The sequence below is a fragment of the Berghia stephanieae genome, chromosome 4 (assembly GCF_034508935.2).
Source record: "Berghia stephanieae isolate SIO BIC M18660-M18661 chromosome 4, UCSD_Bste_1.3, whole genome shotgun sequence".
Lineage (NCBI taxonomy): Eukaryota > Metazoa > Mollusca > Gastropoda > Nudibranchia > Aeolidiidae > Berghia > Berghia stephanieae.
In genome coordinates this window covers 74114783-74123689 of record NC_088363.1, presented here as the reverse complement: position 1 = coordinate 74123689, position 8907 = coordinate 74114783, and the positions used below count along the sequence as shown (strand labels likewise).

At 33.6% G+C, this 8907-nt stretch overlaps 1 long non-coding RNA gene across 1 annotated transcript; it reads right to left on the bottom strand.

Annotated features, from left to right (window-relative positions):
- Positions 1 to 1363: 1363 nt before the first annotated feature.
- On the bottom strand, positions 1364 to 8790 carry LOC144972094 (uncharacterized). Its single transcript, XR_013645264.1, has 4 exons — positions 8695 to 8790; positions 7394 to 7483; positions 2708 to 2721; positions 1364 to 1910 (listed from the first exon to the last, which is right to left on the bottom strand). It is a non-coding gene; the product is annotated as an uncharacterized LOC144972094 (long non-coding RNA).
- Between the last annotated feature and the right edge of the window lie 117 nt (positions 8791 to 8907).

Below are 8907 nucleotides of genomic sequence, written 5' to 3'. Positions count from 1 at the left end.
CCCTATACATATATGTTTTATGAGTTGCTTTCTGTCTTTGCCTTTGACTTGGAATGGGTTCACTTGGTTCTGTCCTGATCCTCTCCGGAATCCTTGGCTTAGAGGGAAATAATCAAAAGTATGCAAGGATTTTCATCGTAAATCATCTCTCTTTTATGGACTGATCGTTAAATTTTTGTGTTGAAAATATCTTTTAAACATTTGAATGAGACTTTTAGGTACATTGATGGTATGGTTTTGGAATTTCTTGGATACTTTAATTTTTTAACTATCCCATTTCTTTCCTTTTTTATTTATTACTGGCGCTGATATAACCTAAATGTTTTGCAAGCGCCATGAAACCCTTTTTCTGGATTGAGATTGCTTGGTGTTTTTTCCCTGGTTATGTCCGGAATCTTTAGCTGGGAGGGAGACTGTCAAATGTATAGTACCCTCTCACTGTTATGGTTGTGTGCTCTTATTATTAGTTTTGGATGGTTGGCTAGGTGGTCTTCAGATTGGAAGGCACAGGGCTCGATTCCTACTCTGAGCGACGTATAGTTGAATCCCAAGAAAAGCTCTCTACTCACATTCTCTCACCGTACTCAGGTGTACATTGAGTGCATGGCTCTTAACGTTGTTTCTGTCCGAAATTATTGTATTAATGCCTAACCGGCGTTATATTATATCGTCCTACTTGTTGCTGTTGGCAAGGGACCCATTATAAAACGATTAGAGCGTGCTAAGTGGATACTGCGCTATTATATTATTATAATATAGTGGTCAGAAGTAATTTTATTTTGTCGACCCCAGGAATGTCTTGGTGGATTTCGTTTTATCTTGTAAGTAGCATTATGTGTATAGTAACATGCTATGATAGGGACACGATATGATGGTGTATACATCGACTGATAATTTGCATCTTTTTTTTCCTTTAATATTCATTGTGTTAACCAGTAAAACTGAAAAAACAAGGAATTCAAAAATTTGGCCAGAAAACTGGTCCTTCAAATATCGATCGATTTAAATTAATTCTTTTGGCAAAAACTCTCAAATCTGGGACCTCACATGGGTGATTTAAATCGATCAATATGTGAAGGAAGTGTTTTCTGGCCAAATTTTTAAAAGCATGTTTTACTAGAGGTAGAAAGTTAATTGGTTAACAATATACCATAGGAACCAGCAGTTCAACGAGCAAAATGTAACCATTACGAGCAGAACAATCGTATTCATTTTTTAGACATATCAGCTGGTATTATAAATAAAGTTCAATCTGTGTGCTCAACTGTTTTAAAATAAATGAAGTAACAAAATTCCACTTTTGCCTTTTGATCAAAGGTAAAATCAATAAGGACAATACAATGCTGATTTGTATTTTCAAATTATTTAATTTAAAAAAATAAATCAAATAACAACAACAAAAAAAAAACAACAATAAACGTTCAAAGCATGACATCTACTATATATATATATATATATTGTTGTCGTTTTACAGTCGTCAGAGATTTAACTCGTGAATATCCTTCACTAACGCACTCATACGAATATCAAACGGAAACACTTTTCTCATACTTTCACTTCGCTATTCATATCAAAATGTTTGTTAAAAGTTAACCACATTTCGATTGGTTGAGTTGACAGAATAAAAGAAAGAAACAAAAGCACCTGCGTCCGTTCGTTCGAGAATCATAGATCAATTAATTATCAATATTTTATTTGGACTCGTCAGAACTTGGTCTTCTGACGTTTTTCCTGTCCTTTCCAAATCCATTGTCTTTACTGTCGCTGCTATCTCCACCATTGTCTACCATGTTGTCATCATCTGCCGCCAGGCTATTACTGCCGCTACTACTGCTGTCTCCGTTTCCACCGTCTGGTCTGGGTCTGGGTCTGGTGGTGGTGGTGGTGGTCGTGGTGGTAGTTGTCAAAACCTGAAAGAGAATCAAGGAAAAAGCCATTTACAACATCTCTCAAGCTATTTTATCAGTTAATTGCAGCACTCTGTAAAGTCACGTGTTTAAAATTTGGCCAGAACACCCGCCCTTCAAAAATCGATCGATTAAAAAAAAAAACTCTCAAACCTGAGACCTTATATATGGCCAAGACGTTATATATATATATATATATATATATATATATATATATATATATATATATATATATATATATATATATATATGTGTGTGTGTGTGTGTGTGTGTGTGTGTGTGCGTGTGTGTGTGAGTGACTATATATATCATTTCGTGTTTGATAGAAGATAGACAGACGCCTTATAGTTTAGACTCTGACCCGGCTACTTATCATGAATTTCAGACTGCATATGTATTTAAAAAACCATTGAAATCCTTTGCTCGGCATAATTAAGTTTGATAGCTTATCGCATTGTTAGGCCAGTCAGCAGTTTGAAGATTTTGGGTTGAGTATAGTACGTGATAAATCAAAAGCGCCAGATGTTTTTTTTTTTTTTTATGGTGGTAACTTAAAAAAACACAAATAAACAAAACAAACATAATATTTTTGAATATTTATCCAATATCACATTTAACAGATCAAATGCTACTGTGCAAACTGATACACAATACCTTTTATCCATAAATTGATTTTTTTAAAAAATAGTCTCCTGACAGTAATGTTTTATGGTCCTTTCATCACAAATGTAAAATTACGGCAATGAAAATATAGGATTGTTGAAAATATAAATTCCATATCAATTAATAAAAGTACTTACCTCACAGCAAACCTCTGGAATTGAGAGAAGAGCGTACATAAGTTAGAAAATATTGTTCTTATAGAAAAAATAATAGAAAAAAACAATAACGATAAGAGAAATTTGTAAAGATTATAAAAAGTTTTAAAATATTATAACTCTCGGCTGCTACATCACAAGTTTCCGTTGACTTTTTTGGTTTCTAACATGTTATATTCTCTTTTGGGTTAAATTATTTTAAAAGACGTGGCATGGTCGATCGGATAGGACATTTTGTCACATTGTCCATTTCACAAGCAAGACTAGATATCTAAATCTACAGCTTTACTTGTTTTCATTTTATCTTACAGATTTACAATTCGGTTGTTTCTTAGAGGGCAAAGTACTTTCCACCAGATCTAACAGACACCGGTACCCATTCACTGTTGGGTGGACAGAGGGTTAGAAAAAATATGGACTGCACCTGGGATCGATCTCGGTCTCTTTGCTTGTGAAGTGAGTGCTCTATCAACTGAGCTATCGGGACCCCTTGAGCGCAAGCTTGAATCCTTGGAAAAGTCTCTTTACTCACAATTTCTAACAAAATTGTCTGTAACATTAGTACCTTATAAGTAACAGCATTGACTCTGTCGGAAAAAAATATTGATGAACTGCCTCACTGGCGTCGTGTCTTGTCCTAAATTTAAATGTTATGTGTTGCTGTTAACTTATGACCTTTTATAAAGTGCTTTGAGAATATTTAATTTACTAGATTTTGCGCAATATAAAAGTTTATATTTAGAAAAAAGATAATTTATTTTGCCTGTTGTTTGTTTTTCAGACACAATGTCTGAAACATCTATCGTAAATAATTGAAACATGCCATTTTATTCTCTTTTTTTTATAATCAATGCTGAATATTGTTGCAATTTTTGTTTGAGTCAACGACTGAATGGTCCAGTTTACCCAAAATTCAGAATCCTAGCCTGTATAATACTGTGTTAAATTCACTGTAAAATAATAATAAATTTCGTTTATTGGTCAGATTCAGCGTGGGTTACGCAACTGGATGCGTGGGTTGACGGAGGCAGGAAGCAATAACAAACCCACATGGTTGCCATTACCTCCACCATCATTCTCGCTCACGGTTTGTGGAAAGCACTTCATTACAGGCACGTAATAGTGAATCTAGTTTTTGTTTTGAACATTTCTATTATTATTCTTTGTAAATTGACCCATATTAAAAGAAACATACAAACAAAAAAGGCATGACCAGTCACTAACAATGCCGTTTAGTGTGTAGACAGTAACACAGTACGGTGAACATGACTGACACTGACATTGGGGTCGGAATGTCGGAACCCATGAGTCGTTCGCAACTCTGCCTCACGTATTCATTTAATCAGTCAATTTAATTTTTATTAAGCTTGCGTAAAACATACAAACAAAAAAGACATGACCAGTCACTAACAATGCAGTGTAGTGTGTAGACAGTAACACGGTACGGTGAACATGAATGACACTGGGATCGGAATGTCGGAACCCAGTATTCGTTCGCAACTCAGCCTCGCGTACTCATTTAATCAGTCAATTTAATTTTCATTTAGCTTGCCTATTCTTCAAGTTTATGTTATATTCACCTTTTCTATTTAAAAAGGGTAATCCAAACAGACCATAAACGATTTTATAATAAGCCGACTTCAACTTCCATCACTTACGACACGAACTTATTTTGGGTGTGTTTTTTTTAACCAAACCGTTTGACTCAAATTAAAGCTTCGGCATTGGATAAGGAGCGAGGTCCCTGTTGCCATCTTGCTTAGTTTATACAGAGACTGGGTTGCCACCTTGGCTGTTCTTGATAAATAGTAAAATAGTACAACCTTGTGCAATATGAGAGAGAGAGAGAGAAATTTTGAACAAAAAAACGAATCTCTCTCTCTCATCCTCTCTCTCTCTCTCTCTCTCTCTCTCTCTCTCTCTCTCTCTCTCTCTCTCTCTCTCTCTCTCTCTCTCTCTCTCTCTCTTCCTATTTCATCTGTCACACTGTTTGACAATCTTCATCACCTGGCTCACTTGTACTTGTAACATCGGGTGTGAGGTAAAATTTTGAACAATTATTATTATTTATAAAATGCAGAATCTTTTCAAATAAACGGATAAAATAGAGATTAATTCTAATCGAACAGTGGAACACAAAGGCAGAATTTGCGAACAATCTAACACATAAGTGTCGTGGTCTTATTTATAAAATGCAGACACTTTGCAAATAAACGGATAGACTAGATGTTATTTCGATTCGAAAAGTGGAACACAATAGGAAAATTTGCGAATACCCAGTCCAGACATAAGCGTTATGGTCTTATTTATAAAGTGCAGAATCTTTGCAAATAAACGGATAAAATAGAGATTAATTCTAATCGAAAAGTGGAACACAAAGGCAGAATTTGCGAACAATCTAACACATAAGTGTCGTGGTCTTATTTATAAAATGCAGAAACTTTGCAAATAAACGGATAAAATAGAGATTAATTCGATTCGAAAAGTGGAACACAAAGGCAGAATTTGCGAATGTCCGGTCCAGACATAAGCGTTATGGTCTTATTTATAAAGTGCAGAAACTTTGCAAATAAACGGATAGACTAGATGTTATTTCGATTCGAAAAGTGGAACACAATAGGAAATTTTGCGAATACCCAGTCCAGACATAAGCGTTATGGTCTTATTTATAAAGTGCAGAAACTTTGCAAATAAACGGACAAGATAGAGATTAATTCGATTCAAAAGTGGAATGCAAATGCAGAAGTTGTGAATACCGGTCCAGGCATAAGCGTCATGGTCTTGTTTAAATGAAACAATGCAGTTTTAAAAAATTTATGGTCATTGAGTAATTAAGCTAAATATGCGGAGTTCAAATAGATAACTTGATCTGTGAAATTTTTTATAATTAGCTGTTTTTATTCTCCATCATTTAGATTATGTGATTAAGTTTATAATTGAAATACAAACTTTTTCTCACTTATCAATGTTTTGCAATAAAGGAGAGTGTGAGTGAACCTGTGCAAAGAAAATTATTTGATAGAGTGATATTTATCATGCTTTTCAGTTTGTAGTTGAATTCTAGAATGGATTCTTTATAGTTCTCATTGATTGTATGTCAGTATGTCAGTCTTTATGACACCGATTACCCTAATGCGGTCACAATTTACAATGTGACGGCCACAAGCCCGTTAAACGCAGAGTGGGGTATTGTTGTTTGCAAGTAATGCTATAGTTTTAATAGGATATCTGTCTCCTATTAAAATACATTCCTGTGTTGGATTTTGGATTAAATTCATGTCTTCTTCGGATTATGGGATATTTAATTTTCATGGATTGTGATTGTGATTTTCAAGACTATTAATGTAAGTAAATGCCCAAATAGATATTTTTATTCATTTATTCTTTATTTTTATTTTTTTAGTTTTGTTTTGTTTTGTTTTGTTTTGAAGCATTTATTATAAGAAATAATGTACATATGCACTTATAGACCAAAGACTGCTTTCAACTGCTTATTATTATTATTATTATTATTATTATTATTATTATTATTATTATTATTATTATTATTATTATTATTATTATTATTATTATTATTATTATTATTATTATTATTATTATTATTATTATTATTATTATTAATATTATTATATAATAATAATAATAATAATAATAATAATAATAATAATAATAATAATAATAATAATAATAATAATAATAATAATAAGTGCATTGAGTGAAATCCCAATCACGGTTGCCCAAATAAAACTGGCGCTAGAATCCCGACTACCTGTCTAAACGAATGTTGTTTGTACGATACATACTAACTACACGTTCAATATCGGGGGCAGAAAATATGCGTTTGGTTTTATGAAATTAAAACAGTAGTCCCACATTGTTCTTTGATGTCATTTGTGGTTGCATTTGCTTTGAAACTTACACATTATATTGTGTTACATTGTTTACAAAATATTTCTGGTACTCGTATGCATGTGTAGTCAACGGTCAATCGTGTTCTTTATTATTTTATTATTAATTTTGGCTTGGCATCTTACATATGTGAATTTGACAGGTTGTTATGGATGGTAATTACTCGTATAACATTAAGTGATTTTTAAAAATTTTTACGGAATTTTAAATGTCTTTCTTGCATTCATTGCCGAGCACCTCCACTTTTCTGTTACTATTTTAACGATCAGCTGATTTTCTCTTGCCTCCCCTTTAATTTCGCGGACTTTTTTCAGAACGAGGCGTGGGAGTGGCTAATATTAGCATGCACTTATTTGTAAGTCTGATAACCGAACGCATATATTGTGCTTGATTGAAACATCGTTCTAATGTACAATATTATGAGTTGGTTTGATAGTACATATATTTTAATTACGAAGTAAGCCAGCAACAATGAATTGGATGGCCAGACCTGAAAATAAGTAAACGTCTGTTGTTATTGACGTGCATGTATTTACAGGTCTGATAATTTTATTTATTATGGGGTCATTGTTATAATGGAAATCTAAAAATAATTACGAAAAAATATTGTCCATTACCACCATGTTAAACTAGGCCCAAAAATTACTTACGGATGTCAGACCTGCATATAAGTATACGTCTGTTGTTATGCATTTCATTATTGTTTGTACATAGCGTATTATATGTGAATCAACGTTGATAATTATGTAAATGACTTACGTCCAGTTTCACAAAAAGCATTCCTGTTCTCCCTGAAACATCCAGAGCTGGCTACACATGTTCCCAGGGCGTTACCATAACCGTTACAAGCTGTAAACAAAAATAACCCAAAACAAAACAAGAAATTCAGCATCCAAAACGTAGTCCTTAAGATCAATTAGGCCTATGAAGTCGGATTTTATCCCAGTTTCTATAGCGTGAAACGGACAATAACAAGTGCTTGCTACCCTATTGGTACTGACGCTAGTAGAATACATTGTAAATAGTCGCTGTAATCAACTTTCAAATTCAGTGGTGAAGAAGCAAAAAGTAAAACAAAACAAATATGAACTATAGGACAGGACATAATCCTATATTATCACCTCGGCTTATGAACACAAAAAAAAAAAGATCTGAAAGCAGGAAAGAAAAATAGAAAAAATAAAATTTGAGCTTTTATATAGTGCAATATCCACTCAACGTGCTCAAAGCACTTTACAAGGGGTCCCTTGCCAACAGCAACTCTTAACATGTAGGACGAGACATGACGCCTCTTAGGCGATATTATAATTTTTTTTCGGACAGAGACAACGCTGTTAACGGCCAGGTACTCATTGTACACCTGAGTACGGTGAGAGAATGTGAGTAAAGAGCCTTTTCCAAGGACTCAACTATGCGCCGAGCGAGACTCGAACCCAGGACCGATCCGAAAGTGAATGTCATACCACTAGACCCGTTTAGTGGATATTGCGCTATATAAAAGTTCAAGTTATTTTTTGTTTGTTTTTTTTTTTTGTTATGGGTTATTTTTTTCTTTGAGTTTATTTTTCTCTTTAACAGACATAACATTACATATATGGTATATGTCAAAATAGGATAAAATCCCTTGACTGCCCTTAATATTAATAGTAATGTCATAAATCTATAGATAGAATGCGCTTGGCCAAGGAGTTCACAACATTGCCATCCGGAAGTATAACGGACCAACACACAAACTCTGTGTAACCATGAACTTTTATAGTCTTGTTAATACAGTTTAGTGAGAACAACTCACAAACGCGGATGGCAAAAACAATAACAAAGGCCTGAGTGACGTCATCTGCATACTATCTATTGATTAAAGATTACAATAATGATACACTTGGTAAAGATAGTATTTCAACTTAAATGTACTTATGTATATGTGGTGTACAAACATAATATATCTTTAACCGTGACATGCAAAGCACACACACACACACACACACACACGCACACACACATACATACACACGCATATAGAAGATAACCATAATAATAAATAATGCATAATATATACATACAAGATTGAAAGCCATGTCAACAGCAGTGCAAACAAGTATTATTCGTTATATATAAATCTCCCATAATTTAATTCCCTGTCTCCTAACACATTGAAATAATCCATAGATTTTGCATTCTTTGTTTCAAATTTCAAACTGTTCCATTTCTGGACAATATGAATATACCGAACCAGTTTTGCATCTAGAGACAACAATCTTAAACTTGTCCCCTAC